A 19,451-nucleotide genomic window follows, 5' to 3' on the forward strand; every position below is an offset into this window, starting at 1 on the left:
CTTATTAGAGAATTGTATTTCACTGTCTTCATATCTTAAATATCTGCTTATTCAAATCTCTGATAGTTGACATTGTAGTAGTCTCAGACTAATTTAATATATGAGTCTCATTTCTTCTCTATTCAATCTTGAGAAGTGTAGATATTAACTCAATGAGAGAGATCTAGTAGAGCTGCTATAGCATAGTACTCTGTAAAAGATTGTTCTATTTTGCTGTAATAATATACTAGTTTATTTCTTACAGTAATAATAGCCTGTGCTATAGTATTATCTCAGACTGAATTTCTTTTTAAGTGATTTAACTGCTTCTCAAGATGAGTAAATAAACTATTATACACTCATCAGACTGACTGCAGTATTGATGTATGAGTGATTGAGACTGTCTTTATTATCTTATAAAACTGAAACAGTAAATCAATCACATATTTCAACTGAGTTTACTTTATATCAGAAAGTTTTAATATCTGAATCTTTTCTCAATCAGAGTACTGCACTCAATGATCAATTATCTGATGTAATTGAAGAGTCTGAATAGTTATCTTATATATTGAACTTCATTACATTCTAATATTCTGTATTATATTCAGTGATGTAACTGATTTGTTTGTTTATTAAATATTATGAAATTATTATTATTATTTAGAAGAGATACAAATTGTATTAGTAATGTTTTGAATCTATAATATTTAAATTATTAGTCAATCTATTCAAAATTAATAGTAGTATTATCAAAAAGTGTTATCAAAAAGCAATATTAAAAAGTATTATTAAAAAACATTATCTTTTACAAAGTGAATGTAAAAGTTACTTGAGTAATCACTTTCATCTCATTCTTATTGCAAGAATCAGTCATCTCATTATTCTTCATCTCAATATTAAGATTCTTTATTAGTGTTTGTATCACAAGTTGAATCACATGAGCAATGCAGAGAATATAATCTTATTTATCATTTCAGAAATACAAAGTTAATTTTTACTTCAAGCTCTTCATCATAGTGTAGTTATTCACAGTATTATCAGTTGTAATTATAAGAAGACTGAGACTAATATCTTAATAGTTATTTTTAATCACAGTCATTAATATCTCTGCTATATAATTCTCAGTATAACTACTGATCAATGATTCAAATTCAATTAATGTCTCTTAATAAGTTTAGTTCTCATCAATATAATAAGATATAACTCTTATAAATGTAAGATTATTTATACTAGTTCATGCATTCACTGTGAGAGACACTCTTTGATGATTCTTCAACTCTGATTCTAGATGTTGTATATTGACTTTGTAGTGTGTCTTAAGATTGAACTGAAGACAGAATTGATATAAAATATAAAGATTTGAATTAAGTATTTGAAGAAGTATTCAGAATTCAGAGTTTTCAATTGATCAAAGAGAAAGATTCAGAGATATATACATATGAAGTAATTATTCACAGAAGTTATCAGATGAGAGTTGTGAAATCAGAGTACTGATACAGAATCATTTTCATATAATATTCTTTAAATTAGAAAGTTAGTGTTATTAAAAATCATTATCTGATAGAGTAACTTATCAGCTCAGTAGTAATTTTCTGATTATTTTTCTTTTATTGTCTGCATTCTGATGACTTCAGATATTAGAAAATTTCTTCAGAGTTATAATCAGTTTATAATGAATATTTCTGAATGAAGTTGTAGTAATTATAGCAGAGAGATGACTCTTCAGTAATCTGTAATATAATCTATTGATAATTATTTCATAGTTTATCTTGATATTTGTGTTGAGTTTGTGGTTCAGAAGAACGTACGACCGTCGGATAATACCGCGGCCGCTTCCGAACTACTAGCGTACGCGTACGAGTGTAAAGGGGCCATAGCAGCTGCTAATTAAATTAGTGTATGATATTACAATATATAAGAAGCCGGCGTACGCCTGTAATTGTACACTGGCTTAAGCAACCTTTGAATCACATCTGATAGCATGTCTAAAAACTGGTGAGAAGTGCAGACTTCTTCAGAGTGTGATAATTCTATCTATGAAGTGATTTGTAGTTATTATGCCAGTGTGGTTCTAGAACATCTCAAAAGATAGTATATGAAGAGCAGTGAGTGAAAGAGTATTCAATTGATGCTGCTTTGCTTATTGAGGGAAAACTTCATACCCAGGCACATGCCATGTATGAGATGCAAACAGATGAGATGTGAGAAAGAGAATGAAAGCAGTGAACCAGATTCAAAGAAGTCTGCTCCCTACTCAAAAGAAGAATAAAAAGAGAGAGATGACTATCACTGAAGTTGTATAATGATAACAGAAATCATATAATGATATAGTAATACAGTGATATAGTGATATAATAATAGACATTGTACAATTAATCAGAAATCACTGAAATGAATATCTTCTCTAGCTGATATGAACAACATTCTTCTCTGCTATCTGAACTGAAAGGTATGCAGAACCTCTCAGAGAATTTACTCAAAGCAGTAAGAAAAGTAGCTGAGATCACTGAACTGAAATTGAAGCTCTGTACATGTATGAGAATTCTAAATGAGATTGAGATCTTGTATACACAGTGACAGACTGAGACAGAAGTTAAACAATAATTGACATTCACTGCAGATCAAGCATTCACTATGAAGAGCTTCACTGACATAATCATGATTATTAATAAGAATAGAGAAAACCAGATCTTAGATCTGCAGCAGAAGATTAAACATTTACACAGATAGATAACTACACTGAATCTGAAGATCTTATCATAATCATTCACAATCTCTTCAGAAGTGTACACATCATCAGAGATCACTGCATAGAATAAGAATTCAAGTATGAAATACATCAAGCTGAGAGATCTGTCAGAGTCATCAAGCTTCAATGACAATTAAAAAAATAATGCTGCAATCAGCTGACTAAGTCAGATGTAATCATATTATCAGATTGAATGTGAACTCACAGACAGACAGTCAATGAAATTTCAACAAGTCTTAAGATCTGCTATGTTTCTACACAGAAAAGTGAAGTTATTATGAATAACTGATGAAAAGATGAATCTCACAGACTCAGAGTGATATTCATTCTCATGAACATGAAATGAGTTTTTCAAATGAATCTTACACAACTTTGAGAAAGTGAATATGTAAGACAAGTGTTATAAACACTTCACTGAGTGTAGATAAGTAAGTGATCTTACATTATACTTTATACACTTCAGCTTATACTATCTCATGTTGAATGAAGAGCTTTCAACATCTTTCTATTTACAGATCTTTATTCATGATCTTACACCTGAGTTAAGAGTGAAATGAAAATGCTTAATCTCACAGTCAGACACAGTGAAGAAAGCATACAACATTCTCATTATACAGGAACAAGTGAGTCAATTGCAACAGAAAATACTGCAATTGAGTATGTCTCAGTGAAGAACAGATAATCAGACTTCTATGACACAAGTCACACACCTGGACACAATGAATCTAGATCTGAATGTCATTGCTAAAGCACTGAATCCCCTGAAAAAGGGATCCCCTGGGTGGAAACCTTGGTGTCGCGAGCATCGAGCTTGCTTCAACTGCAGATGCCAAAATCATGGTGTAAAAGATTGCACCCAGCGTGTGCAGTCAAAAAACTAGCAGGATCAGTGAGCTCGGAGGCACTCGCTGATATCCTATGGAAAGCCTCCAAAGTGAAAGAGATGCCCGAATTGCCAGGTCGCGAAAGGATCTAAGAAAGGGTTAGAACGCGAGGAAGCGCAACATCAGGTGGAGTGTACGATACAACCGTTCGAACGATGGGGGGTGGACCTCATAGGCATATTGCCGCGAACACCAAATGGAAACTGATGGATAATCACTGCTATTGATTACACTACTGGCTGGCCAGTCGCGAAAGCAGTTCCAGAGGCGACAGAGGAGGTGGTGGCGAAGTTCCTACATGATGAGATCTATGTCAACTATGGAATGCCGCGCGAGATCCTAACTGATAATGATGCAAATCTTGTGAGAGGAGTGATGAGACATTTCATGGGCCAGTTACAGATAAGACATTATAGAACAATGCCATATCATCTGCAGATGAATGAGAAGATGAAACACTTGAATAAAATCTTGAGCAACATGCTGATGAAATATCTAGTGGACAAGCCTATGAGACTATGAAATGAATATCTCAGACAGGCGCTATTAGCCACACAAATTCAGCAGCATGCAGTCTTCAAGCATTCACCATTCTACCTGTTGTATGGATTGCATCCGCGCATCCCGGAGAATGCTTTGGAAAAGGTGAGAGAGGGAACAGCAGTTGCGGATGCAACAGTCACAGACATGAAACCAAGATTGAAAGAGATCAGCCACACATGTGTAAAAGCTAACAAATTACTCCTGAATCAAGCAATTCAATTGAAAAGAATATGAGACTCACTTATTAAGAAATCAAGTCTCAAGATAAGAATATGAGTTCTCATACACAATGAGAGTTCTGAGAAGTTTCAATCTAGATGATTTGAGTTATATAAGATACTCAAATCACATTCTCTGAGAATGTACACATTGAAAGAATCAGAGGAATGAATCTTATACAACTTAATCAATAATTTATAACTTATAAAAGTAAAGATGCAAGATCTGAGCAGATTATAATTATTCACAGCACTATCATCAGCATTGAAAAAGAAGAAGCTTATAATTAAAAAGTCTTACAAAGTAAGAGAAATTATAGATGCTTATAAATCAGATAATCTTACTTATTCTGATCTTTTCACAATTATAAGAAAAGAATGAGAAGAAATGAAGAAATCAGATGAATATCACACTTTAATAAGTGATGAGACTGTAGCTGATTATATGATAATGCACTGCAGATAGCAGATGTAATATAACAAAGAGTGATCTCAAAGCAGCAGACTTATATGTGAATCAGATTGCAGAAGAAAAAGAAATTCAGAGTTGAATTCAACTGTTTACACCAGTTCAATCACAGAGATCACAGAGGATGAACTATCTGAAACATCCGCAGATGTATAAGATCAAGTCATCTCAACCTCTGAGAACACTCAGAGATCAGACAAGGTTAGTTTCAATGAGCTGTTCACTGTAGTGATCTGAGCAGGTAAAGAGAGACAGTATAATGTATGAGACAGAATTACAAAGATAGAAGCTGTCAAACCTAGTCACTGAATGCTGTATTATATAGAGGTTGTGTAAGAGTAGTAGCTAGCAGATAAAGAAAAAGTGTAAGAAAAGAAAAGAAATAATGAATTGATTATCAACTGTAAGAGTCAGCTGCAAAAGATAAATGTTATCATACACACTTCATTCATTTTCATACATTACATATTTAATCTATTTTCAATGCCACATCACCTGAAAAACATTAAAAAATAAAGAAAATCTCAAAACTCAAGATCTGTAAGAGATTCAAGAGCTGCAAGCTGCTCTTATAATAACACTGTACATGTTTTCAATTCCTCTATCACTCTGTGTACAATATTAATGTCATTTATTACAAGATTGACTGGAATGCCAATATAGAAATGTGTACATGTATGTGTAGAGAAATTGAAGAAGAGCACAGAACCTGCAGAATCAGAAGTCAGAGCAGAGAGAGTGAAGACAGAAGAAATGAAAGAGAGAGACACAGAACTGAATGAATGATAGAAGTCACTCAGAGCTGAACACTTATAACTCAGTGTGCACATGATCTTTTCTGCAGAGAAGAGAGAAGAAGTAACAGAAGAAGCTTAAGAGCAGAAGAGAGTAGTCTCAGCAGTGTTATCATCTTCAATTAAAATAACCTCTGATGCTGAAGTAACTAAGAACTATTATTAGCATATAAAACTGCAAAAACAGAGATAATAAATTACTGAATAAATATCTGCTGATCTTAGAATTGTATGCACAATTGCAACATGCATGAGGCTTCTCAGAAAGAGAGAGAGAGACACAGAGAAATGCAGGAAGCAGAATGCAGTATGTGAATAACTCATTCTCATGACAACATCTCAGACAAGGTGTATGAGCCTCACATCTGCAGGTGTAAAAGAGTACAACATCTGTGTTTCTGTTTCTGAAAACACAGATATCTTTTGCCTGTATCATGAAGTCAGATGACAGATATCAGAGAATAGACTGATATGAATCTATTATTCTGAAGAAATTTGTCAGAGTAAATATCTCTGCAATATTGAACTTTACAGTTATAAAAAGTTTCTTGATATCTGTGAACATCATGACTTCATACACAGTAAAACTCATAATAATTTTCTCTAAGAATAGAAAAATCAGTGTTAGAAAGAAAAGATGAAAAAGAAAAAGACTTATAATCTCAATACTGTTGAGAAGAGAGATAATTCTCTGAGATGAATGAATGATTATCTTATTATAAATATTTAAAATGAATATAATAATCAGCATCTGTGATCAAGCTTCAGATAGTTATGTTATATACTGTCTTTATACAATAAATTATTCTAGAGATTAGTAAGAAGAGTGAGAGTATACATGCTGAGAAACATGATTCACTGAGTCTATACAACATCTCCTTGAAATGAGGAGAGCTAGTAAGAAAGGCAGAGACAGTAAAATCAGAAGTAGCAGAAGTAGAGATCACAGGAACAGAGGTAGCAGAAGTGAGAGAATCAGATACAGAGATAAGTATAGAAGATTGAGAGAGAGCAGCAGAGAAAGAAGTGATAGAAGAGACAGAGAGAGACACTGAAGATCTGGCTACACATGACACAGACAATTTCTTCATTATCATGTTCTTCAAGTTCTCAATCAATGATTTAATACTGAGTTCACTATTATCAGTGAATGCAGATCTGTCAATGTGTGATGATTCTATATGAATAAAAACAAACATATCAGCATCTGCATTCACACAAAATCATGTCAGAAAACATGATCAGAAACCCACTGAGAAGAAGAAACAGTCAAGAGTATACAAGAAGATGAAGAAGATGTGTTATTATTTATAATAATACATCATTCAGATAATCATTAGAAGATAAACAAGTCCTGATCACATTTCACAATATGTTACACTTACTGCTAATGAACTGCCTGGTATGAGCACTATGATAATACTTATTGTGAGAACAGAAGATCATTGCCAGAAATGCATATAATGTGATAGATGAACAGATGAAAAGAGTTGAACAGAAGAAGGAATAGAAATCTTGAATGAGATAGTAATATTCAATGATGATGATGATGAAGAAGATGATTGAAGAATGAGAAAAGTTAGTGAATGAGTGATGTAATATAGTGAAAGTTTCTTTGTAAGAGTATATACAGAATGCTAGCTGAATCAGAGATAGATCACACAATTGTGAAACACTAGTGGCAAGCTAATCTGCATGAAGCTAGAGTGTATGACATGATCACATGAGCATGACTGAATCTGATGAAGAAGAATGTAGTTCAGAAGAATGTACAACTGTCAGATAATACCACGGCCGCTTCTGAACTACTAGTGTACACATACAAGTGTAAAGGGGCCATAGCGGCCGCTAATTAAATTAGTGTATGATATTACAATATATAAGAAGCCGGCGTACGCCTGTAATTATACGCTGGCTTAAGCAACCTTTGAATCACAAGTTTTTCATAAATTTTATGACCTGGAATCAGATATGAAGAATGAAGTGATTATTCACTATAATTAAAAGAGAGCATTCTGTGTTGAATTATAAATAATATAGACTTTGTAATTTATAGTGATTTCTTGAAGAGTTTATAAATCTTCAATAGAAGTAAAAGAAGTGAAAGAAGTGAATTCAGAAGACATGATAATAATTTAAGAAAGATAATAATTTATTTTCAATAACTGATCACTGATGTATGTAAGAAGAATTAATATAAGAGAAAATAATCTTGTTTCTTAGCTTAGTTATAATTTTAGTACTAACTCAGATTGAATATTATCAATATATAAAAGTAAATAAACAATCTTAATTAATCTCTGTTATATTTCTTGAAATATATTAATATTGTGAAAGAGAGTGTTACTAAATTGTATTATCAGATGATATTATTAAAAATATATTAATATTATGAATATCAATGTTAAAAAAATGTTGATACTTATACATTATAGTGATTTGTGAATCATGATAGTTAAATATATATATATATATATATATTATTTCTGACTTGATTACAACTTGTACAATAATTTTTAAAAACTCAAAATTAATTTTAATTATTAATAATTATGAACTTATAACTAACTAATATAAAAAGAAAAAAACTTTTTTTACTCATTATCTTTCTTCTCTTTCTCATTCTTTTTATTATTCTTTATAATTCACTTCTTATTCTTCTTCTTCTTCTTCTTCTTATCTGAGATGATAATCATCTCAAAATCTCTCTTTACTGCCTTCTCAGAGAAGAGTTTCTGCTGCTTCTTCTCAGTCAGATCAATCTATGCTTCAAAATCCCGCATTTCCTGATCTGCTGTCTCAGGTTTCATCTCAGTGATAAGTAGATTAACATGCTCAGAGAGCAGAGCTGTCTTCTCAATATTCTGAATCATGAAGTGTATTTAAGACCTGAATAAGATCTCAATTCTCTTCTTCTCTGTCAGCTTCTGCTAATTAATTAGAGAACAGAAGTATTATCAAAAATTGTTATCTCTCAATAAATAAAAAACTTATCAGTTTTAACTTCTTTATCTCTTACTTTAACATTCTTTCAATCTTCTTCTACTGTTACTTATTTATAGTAACACTCTTCTTCTCTCTCTCTCTCTTTATCTTGATTTTAAATCATTCTTGAGACTTCTTCTGATCTCACTGCTACTGTATAAGACTCTTCACTGTCTTTCTTTTCAATCTCTTACAGGCAGCACTATCTAGACTGGCCGCCGGGACCATGAATTTCACATTTGGTCTCATTTGGTCTGGTTTCATACATTTCTTGACGTGAGTCCCACCAGGATCAAGCCTCAAAAAAATCTGAAAATGGACCATTTCTGAGAGAAATGATGTGAAAAATGACCAGATTTAATTCAAGAACAGTGAAATGAGAGTAATTTTCCAGGATAAACTGTGAAAGATGATCATTCTTTCAAAATCAGAATGAAACTGAGACTGAAGATCAAAATCAGTTTCATTCAGTTCATTCAGTGATTGCTTATATAATCAGAATTTGGTAATAATTATTGATAACACTTATGAAACAACTAAATACATTCTTGTGCAAGTTTATTCTTCACTTTCTTATGAAAACTACACTTCTCTGATATACTGTGATCAGAGGTATTAAACTGTCTGATAATTCCATGTTTTACAATCATGAGTTTCTTAATTGTTTCTCCTTGTAATTGTCTCTGACAATAGTGATAAATATCTCAACTTGAGTTGAACTTTCACTCCATTCTCACCTCTGTCAATGAAATTGTCAGAATATCACTTATCATCAGTGCAACAGTTGAATATGTACTCTCAACAATTTTTCATAACTCTAGAATTGATTTGATGTGTAAATTTGTTGAATCATCTTGAAGATAGTGATTAAATTCAGTTTTACAAGCATGTAGTTTTGCCTGATTTTCAGTTGCAATCAATGTATACAAGTTCTGTTTCAAAGTTAGTATTATAGTTCTATGTAATATGAAGCATTACTAAAGATCATTACTTACTAGAGAATTGTATTCCACTGTCTTCACATCTCAAACATCTGCTCATTCAAATCTCTGATAGTTAGCATTGTAGTAGTCTCAGGCTAATTTGATATATAAGTCTCATTCCTTCTCTGTTCAATCTTGAGAAGTGTAGATATTAACTCAACAGAAGAGATCTAGTAGAGCTGCTACAGCATAGTACTCTGTAAAAGATTGTTTCATTTTACTGTAGTAATATGCCAGTTTATCTCTTGCAGCAACAATAGTCTGTGCTATAGCATCATTCCAGACTGAATTTCTTTTTGAGTGATTCAACTGCTTCTCAAGATGAGTAAATAAACTGTTATACACTTATCAGACTGACTGCAGTATTAATGTACAAGTAATTGAGACTGTCTTTATTATTTTATAAAACTGAAACAGTAAATCAATCACATATTTCAACTGAGTTCACTTCATATCAGAAAGTTTCAATATCTGAATCTTTTCTCAATCAGAGTGTTGCACTCAATGATCAATCATCTGACACAATTAAAGAGTCTGAACAGTCATCTCATATATTGAACTTCATTATATTCTAACATTCTGTATCATATTCAGTGATGTGACTGATTTATTTGTTTATTGAATATCATGAAATCATTGTTGTTGTTTAGAAGAGATACAAATCGCATTAGCAATGTTTCAAATCTATGATATTTAAATTATTAGTCAATCTATTCAAAATTAACAGTAGTGTTATCAAAAAGCATTATCAAAAAGTAATATCAAAAAGTATTATCAAAAAACATTATCTTTTGCAAAGTGAATGTAAAAGTTACTTGAGTAATCACTTTCATCTCATTCTCATCTCAAGAATCAGTCATCTCATTATTCTTCATCTTGATGTTAAGATTCTTTACCAGTGTTTGTATCACAAGTTGAATCACATGAGCAATGCAGGGAATATGACCTTGTTTATCATTTCAGAAATACAAAGCCAATTTTTGCTTCAAGCTCTCCATCATAGTGTAGTTATTCGCAGCATTGTCAGTTGTAATTATAAGAAGACTGAGACTAATATCTCAATAGTCATTTTTAATCACAGTTATTAATATCTCTGTTATATAATCCTCAGTATGACTACTGATCAATGATTCAAATTCAATTAATGTCTCTCAATAAGTTCAGTTCTCATCAATGTAATAACATGTAACTTTCATAAATGCAAGATTGTTTATACTAGTTCATGCATTCACTGTGAGAGACACTCTTTGATAATTCTTCAACTCTGATTCTAGATGTTGTATATTGACTTTGTAGTGTATCTTGAGATTGAACTGAAGACAGAATTGATGTGAAATATGAAGATTTGAATTAAGCATTTGAAGAAGTGTTCAGAATTCAGAGTTTTCAATTGATTGAAGAGAAAGATTCAGAGATATACACATGCAAAGTAATTATTCATGAAAGTTATCAGATGAGAGTTGTAGAATCAGAGTACTGATACAGAGTCATTTTCATATAATTTTCTTCAAATTAGAAAGTTAGTATTATCAAAAATTATTATCTGATAGAGTAACTTATCAGCTCAGTAGTAATTTTCTGATTATTTTTCTTTTGTTGTCTGCATTCTGATGACTTCAGATGTCAGAAAATTTCTTCAGAGTTATGATCAGTTTATAATGAATGTTTCTGAATGAAGTTGCAGTGATTGTAGCAGAGAGATGACTCTTCAGTAATCTGTAATACAATCTGTTGATAATTATTTCATAGTTCATCTCAATATTTGTGTTGAGTTTTTCATAAATTTCATGACCTGGAATCAGATGTGAAGAATGAAGTGATTATTCATCATAATTGAAAGAGAGCATTCTGTGTTGAATTGTAAACAATATAGACTTTGTAATTCACAGTGATTTCTTGAAGAGTTTGTGAATCTTCAATAGAAGTAAAAGAAGTGAATTCAGAAGATATGATAATAATTTGAGAAAGATAATAATTTATTTTCAATAACTGATCACTGATGTGTGTAAGAAGAATTAATATAAGAGAAAATAATCTTGTTTCTTAGCTTAGTTATAATTTTAGTACTAACTCAGATTGAATATCATCAATGTATAAAAGTAAATAAACAATCTTGATTAATCTCTGTCATATTTCTTGAAATATATTAATATTGTGAAAGAGAGTGTTACTAAATTACATTATCAGATAATATCATTAAAAATATATTAATATTGTGAATATCAATGTTGAAAAAATGTTGATACTTATATATTATAGTGATTTGTGAATCATGATAGTTAAATATATATATATATATATATATTGTTCCTGACTTGATTACAACTTGTACAATAATTTTTAAAAACTCAAAATTAATTTCAATTATTAATAATTATGAACTTACAACTAAACTAACTAATATAAAAAGAAAAAAACTTTTTCTACTCATTATCTTTCTTCTCTTTCTCATTCTTCTTATCATTTTTCATAATTCACTTCTCATTCTTCTCCTCCTTCTTCTTCTTCTCATCTGAGATGATAATCACCTCAAAATCTTTCTTCACTGTTTTCTCAGAGAAGAGTTTCTGCTGCTCCTCTTCAGCCAGGTCAATCTGTATCTCAAAATCTCACATTTCCTGATCTGCTGTCTCAGGTTTCATCTCAGCAGTAAGCAGATTGACATGCTCAGAGAGCAGAGCTGTCTTCTCAATGTTCTGAATCATGAAGTGCATTCAAGACCTGAACAAGGTCTCAATCTCCTTCTTCTCTGCCAGCTTCTGCTAATCAATTAGAGAACAGAAGTATTATCAAAAATCATTATCTCTCAATAAATAAAAAACTTACCAGTTTTAACTTCTTTGTCTCTCACTTTAACACTCTCTCAATTTTCTTCTATCACTGTTTATTTACAGTAACACTCTTCTTCTCTCTCTCTCTCTTTATCTTGATCTTAAATCATTCTCAGAACTTCTTCTGATCTTATCACTACTGCATGAGACTCTTCACTGTCTTCTTCTTCAATCTCTTATAAGTGATGTTATCTGTATTATTTCTATACTTAGTTCAGTCTAAATCTATCAGAAGTGTTACTTAAAATTGTTATCATTCTACTCTCTTACAGAGCCTCTTCAAGGCATTATAACATGTCTTATAATCTGTCTTCTCTCACTTGAACATCTTCTTCTTCTCTCTCTTCAATCTGTGACAGTGCTCACGCGTCTTGATGATACACAGAACCGCAGAATATTTGAAGAAGAATGATATAATTGATTTCAGTGAGTATTAAAGAGAGATAAAGGCAGAAGAGACAGTCAGAAATGATATGATGATAGTGATAATGATAATAATGATGATAATGATAGTGATAATGATAATAATGATGATAATAGTGATGATAGTAATAATAATAATAGTAATAATGATAATAATGATGATGATAATGAAAGAGAGAGTGCATTGAAATATATTACTAACTTATCAAATATAAAGAGACTTAAAGAAAATATTAATAGCTTTCAGTAATATACAGAAACAGCTACAGTGTTACATAGTAATATCATCTTCATTCAATGCATGCACTGTTGATATTCTTTATATACAGTTATTATATAATCTATATCAGAGATACATGTAGAAAACAGATCTTTGTTGCTAGAGTAAATAATTGCAGCAATTCTCTATTTTTATATTATAAAGATAAGTTATTCTTATTTCTTTCTTCTCTCTTTTCTCTTCTTCAATTAATCACTAATTTCAAGCTGGTATGAAAACTATTAAAACACTCTCAGAAACTCTCAAATTGAAGAGTATAGACTAATTAAATTTCAAATATAGAAGAAATCAAATTATCTTCTACAGATTCAATTATTCATTCTCTCTTAAATAAAACAGCAGTCACATCCTCTCCCCCTTCTCAATCAAACAAAACATGGCCTGTGAAAAGTGAGTACCACGCCAGGCCATAATGACCAACACAGTCTCAGCATGCAGGGCTGTATATACACAGTGCATGCTGAACTGAGAGACTGTGTAGATTGCAAACTGATGACAGCATCTCAGAGAGAGCTGTGTGATGTGAGAAAGCTGCAACTCTTAGCCATGTACACAGAGAGTGAATTGCTGCAGTAAGTGCATATGCATTGAAGTAATGCTTTTTAATAATACTCAGTCTCTGATATAATGAAAATAGAGTCTCTTCATGAGATCTGTTTCTATCAGAAGTCAGAGAATCTTATATTTCTCAAGATCATCTTCACATGCCTTGTTCATGAAATCAATGAGAGAAATCATCAATTTCAGTGTTCTGTTCTTAATGTTATTTAAGTGATAGCAGAGTTCATTCTGATCACACTTTTTAAGTGTATGTTTTCTAATTATTCACATTTATATAGATATATACTGATTATTTATTAGATGATATTAAGATAATGACTCATCACAGCTGTGTTACTCTCACTGTGAGAGATATACAGTTGATAATAAATATTGTAAAGACTCTGAAGAGTGAGTATTTTAAGAGTGCTACAGCTCTATAATCTTAATTTTTTTTTATTTTTGTTTTTTATTTTTTTCTTTTTCTTTTCTTTTTTTTTTTAATTTTTCTTTCTCTTTCTGTCTTTTTCTTTCTCTTCTTTTTTTCTTTCTCTTTTTTTTTTTTTTTATTGTGATTTTTTCTTGTTGTTTTGTTTTTTATTTTTTTATTATTTTTTATATTTTACATTTTTTTTTTAATTAAAATGATATTGATTATGATCTGTGTTCAGAAAAGTAATAATATTTGATAATACTCTCTGTTGAATTTTCAACAAATGAGTACTATGTTATGATATTATATAAGTGAGAAATGATTTCATGATCTCATTTGATGTCATTTTCAATAATGAAATCAGAATGAAAATGTAACTAAGAATTTAAATATATTCTTTATCTGAGACTAGATTTTTATTTGAAAAGTGAATCTGAGATCTTTAATATTTGAAATAACAGAATTTGAAATCAATGTGATGAACACAAATCATGATCAGAAGTAATGCTTTTAGATAATATAATAACTGTAAAGTTTGATCCTGGTTCCAGACACAGTCACACGGTCAGTCTAGCACTATCTGTATTATTTCTATACTTAGTTCAGTCTAAATCTATCAGAAGTATTACTTAAAATCATTATTATTCTACTCTCTTACAGAGTCTCTTCAAGACATTATAACATGTCTTATGATCTGTTTTCTCTCACTTAAACATCTTCTTCTTCTCTTTCTTCAATCTGTGACAGCACTCACGCGCCTTGATGATCCGCAGGACTGCAGAATATTTGAAGAAGAATGACATAATTAGTTTCAGTAAGTGTTGAAGAGAGATGAAGGCAGAAGAGACAGTCAGAAATGATATGATAATAATGATAATAATGATAATAATAATGATGATAGTGATAATAATAATAATAATAGTGATAGTAATAATGATAATAATAATAATAATAATAATAATAATAAAAGAGAGAGTGCATTGAAATATATTACTGACTTATCAAATATAAAGAGACTCAAAGAAAATATTAACAGCTTTCAGCAATGTACAGAAACAGCTACAGTGTTATATAGTAATATTATCTTCATTTAATACATACACTATTGATATTCTTTATATACAGTTATTATATAATCTGTATCAGAGATACATGCAGAAAATAGATCTTTATTACTAGAATAAATAATTACAGCAATTCTCTGTTTTCATATTATAAAGATAAGTTATTCTCATTTCTTTCTTCTCTCTTTTCTCTTCTTTAATCAATCACTAATTTCAAGCTGATATGAAAACTATTAAAACACTCTCAGAAACTCTCAAATTGAAGAGTATAGACTAATCAAATTTTAAATGCAGAAGAAATTAAATTATCTTCTACAGATTCAATTACTTATTCTCTTTTAAATAAAACAGCAGTTGCATTCTCTTTTTCCTCTCAATCAAATGAAATATGACCTGTGAAAAGCAAGTATCATATCAGGTTATAATAACCAATACAGCCTTAGTATGCAGAGCTGTATATATGCAGTGCATGCTGAACTGAGAGACTGTATAAGTTACAAATCAGCAGCAGTATCTCAGAGAGAGCTGTGCAGTGTGAGAAAGCTGCAACTCTCAATCATATATACAGAGAGTGAATTACTGCAGTAAGTGTATATGCATTGAAGTAATGCTTTTTAATAACACTCAGTCTCTGATATAATGAAAATAGAGTCTCTTCATGAGATCTGTTTCTATCAGAAGTCAGAGAATCTTATATTTCTTAAGATTATCTTTATACATCTTATTCATGAAATTAATGAGAGAAATCATCAATTTCAGTATTCTGTTCTTAATATTATTCAAGTGACAGCAGAGTTCATTCTGATCACACTTTTTAAGTGTATGTTTTCTAATTATTCACATTTATATAGATATATACTGATTATTTATTAGATAATATTAAGATAATAACTCATTACAGCTGTATTACTCTCACTGTAAGAGATACACAGTTAATAATGAATATTATAAAGACTCTGAAGAGTGAGTATTTTAAGAATACTGCAGCTCTGTGATCTTGATTTTTTTTATTTTTATTTTTTATTTTTTTCTTTTTCTTTCTCTTTTTATCTCTTTTTTTCTTTCTCTTCTTTTTTTCTTTCTCTTTTTTTTTTTTTTTTTTTTTATTGTGATTTTTTCTTGTTGTTTTATTTTTTATTTTTTTATTATTTTTTGTATTTTACATTTTTGTTTTTTTAATTAAAATGATATTAATTATAATCTATATTTAGAAAAGTAATGATATTTGATAATACTTTCTATTAAATTTTCAACAAATGAGTACTATGTTATGATATTATATAAGTGAGAAATGATTTTATAATCTCATTTAATATCATTTTCAATAATGAAATCAGAATGAAAATATGACTAAGAATTTAAACATATTCTTTATCTAAGACTAGATTTTTATTTGAAAAGTGAATCTGAGATCTTTAATATTTGAAATAACAGGATTTGAAATCAATGTAATAAACACAAATCATGATCAGAAGTAATACTTTTAGACAATGTAATAACTGTAAAGTTTGATTCTGGTCTCAGACACGGTCACACAGTCAGTCTAATTATTCTTATATATTAACTGCTTATAGATATAACTCTGATGTATAAGCTTACTCATTCTCATGAGATTCACTTCTAACTTCAGAATATAGTGAATATTATTTAACAGTATATTCATTTCTTTCACTGAAATCTTCATATCTTTTATATTATTATTATTATTATTCTTTCATTATACTCATATGCAAGCGGAGCTTATAATGAGTTCTTACATGATGTTAAATACAGGTCAAGTGTTGATTATACAGGAGGAAATACAGGTGTTAAGACCACGCCAAGATAACAAGAACATAGGAAATACAAAGAAGTGACAATTAAATACATGCAATAATAACTTCCCAGCCCAGGAACATAGAGCAATTTTATTGAAGCAATTTGTACATCTCTGTATTTATTAGAAACCTGAGATGCTTGAGTTCCGGATTTAATGTATTCCCTGCGGGTTTCGAACTCACACACCCTGGTTTCTCACATCAAGGTGCTACTGAGTGGCCGCATTAACCATTCAGTCACCAGAGCTCATATCTTTTATAGCTGCAGCAGAGATCACTGTTCTATCTGTCATTTTCAATATTACTTTCACCTTCTGAGATTTTATTACAACAAGATTTCTGTGAGATGTGATATAAGTGTCTGATTCAGAGTCTAGAATTCAGATATCTTTTTCTGTTGAATCACTTATATAGATCTTTTCTTTGATGTAAAATACTTGCTTTATAATGTTATGAATAGAAGTAGTATCTGTATTTTTTATATTCTTATCTTTATTCTTATTTCTATTTGTATTGAAGTTTGAAGAATGTTTCTCAGAGTATTTCTTTCAATAGTCAGTCTGAATATAATCAATCTTTTGATAATAATAGTAGATTCTTACATTATTATCTCTACATTCAGATTTGAATTCAGTGTTCTTATTCTTATTATTGTCTTTCTCTTTGTTCTTGTCTTTCTTATTCTTATCTTATATATTGTTGATAGAATTTCTAGATATATCAGTATTTACTTCATTTACAGCAGAGAGCTGTAAAAGAATATTATAATACAGACTTATAAAATTATTCTCTAAGAATTGAGTATTATCTTTAACAATTTAATCTATTTAATTTCTTATAAATGAGGCTTAATCTCTATTAACTTCTGTAAGCAGTCTGTTGAAAAACATAATATTCAGAATCTTATATTCTAGACAGATATAATTAATTCTTATAATAATTAGATATTTAATAAAAGTATAATCTGAGTCTTTTAACTTAGCAGTCATACTAATCAGTTTCTTAAATAGACAGATTCTGTGAATAGTAGAACTCTTAGAAAAGTTATTCTCTATAATAGTTTATAGAGTATAAGTAGATAACTTGAATTTCTTGAGTATAATAAAATGAGTCTTAGTCTGCAGAGTAATTACAGATTATATATAATTATATAATCAAAGACTGTGTTCTTTTCAGAAATATTATATATTTATAATAACATTCTTATCAAGACTATTATATTTAAGAATATTATCAGTTTCAGACTATTCTACAGTTAAAAGAATTTCCTCTATTTATATTAAGTAGTTAATGAATTCAGTGAGAACTATTAATCTTTTGATAAATCTTACTTAGCTTCTGAATTCTTCAAGAACTTTTATTATAATAAATATCTTCTCTTTTCATTAGAGATATTCTGTCAGATCTACTCTTATCTTATTACTTATAAGAGTCTTATCTCTACTGATCTTTATACACTCAATCTCATACTGAAGTCTTGCAATTTCAAGTCTTATACAAGTCTTCTCACTCACTGAGCTATTATCATTTCAGTCACTTAAGCTCTCTGTATTATCTAGACTGACTGTGTGATTATATCTGAGATCAGAACCAGATTTTTTAATAGTCTTATTATCAATTCAACTGATCTCATTACACAGTTTTAACATTAAATAGTAGTCTCATACTGTCTCAGTGAGACTTACTGTCTACTCTTATCACATTTTTCAAATGAGATTATGATTTTCACTTCTTAATTTAAATTATTTTTATTGCTTTAAATGACTTTAAATCTCATTTAAGTGTTATCAAAAAGTGTTACTTTTTAAAAAATTAAAAATAGTCTAAAAAAAACCTTAAAATGTCTAAAAATAGTAACTTTATGCTAAGAATGAAACTAAATGAGATTAAATAAGATTACTTTCTTATTTTTTTCAAGTCATGATTTCATTTTAAAATCTAATATATAGTCACTTTGCATGTTTTTTTAATAGTCAGTCTTAGTAGAATTCATGCCAAGAAATGTATAAGACTAGATTAAATGAGATTAAATATGAAATTCATAATTCTGATAATCAGTCTAGTATTATCTGACATCTCACTAATATCTTTAACTAAGTCTTTGTATATATTGAACTTATCAGACTGTTTCTCTGTGATGATTTTATTCAGCTTAAATATCTCAGAAGCTGTCTTTCAATTTGTTATTAATATTAATAATAATCTGTGATCTTGCATTTACTACTCTGATATTTTCTTATTTCTTCATCTTGAAGATATGTATTCTTTTGTTAAGTCAGGTATTCTTCTGAATCTTAGATTAATTATAAGTTCAATCAATCATAAAAAAAAAACATCTAGACATATGTAACAATACATGAAGATGTAGTTAACATGTTATTTCAGTGATTTTCATTGCTTAATAAGAGCTTTATAACCTCTTGAAGAATAATGTTGTTATATTATGTTGTAATCGAACT

Source organism: Blastomyces dermatitidis (genome assembly GCF_000003525.1).
Source record: "Blastomyces dermatitidis ER-3 genomic scaffold supercont1.5, whole genome shotgun sequence".
NCBI lineage: Eukaryota > Fungi > Ascomycota > Eurotiomycetes > Onygenales > Ajellomycetaceae > Blastomyces > Blastomyces dermatitidis.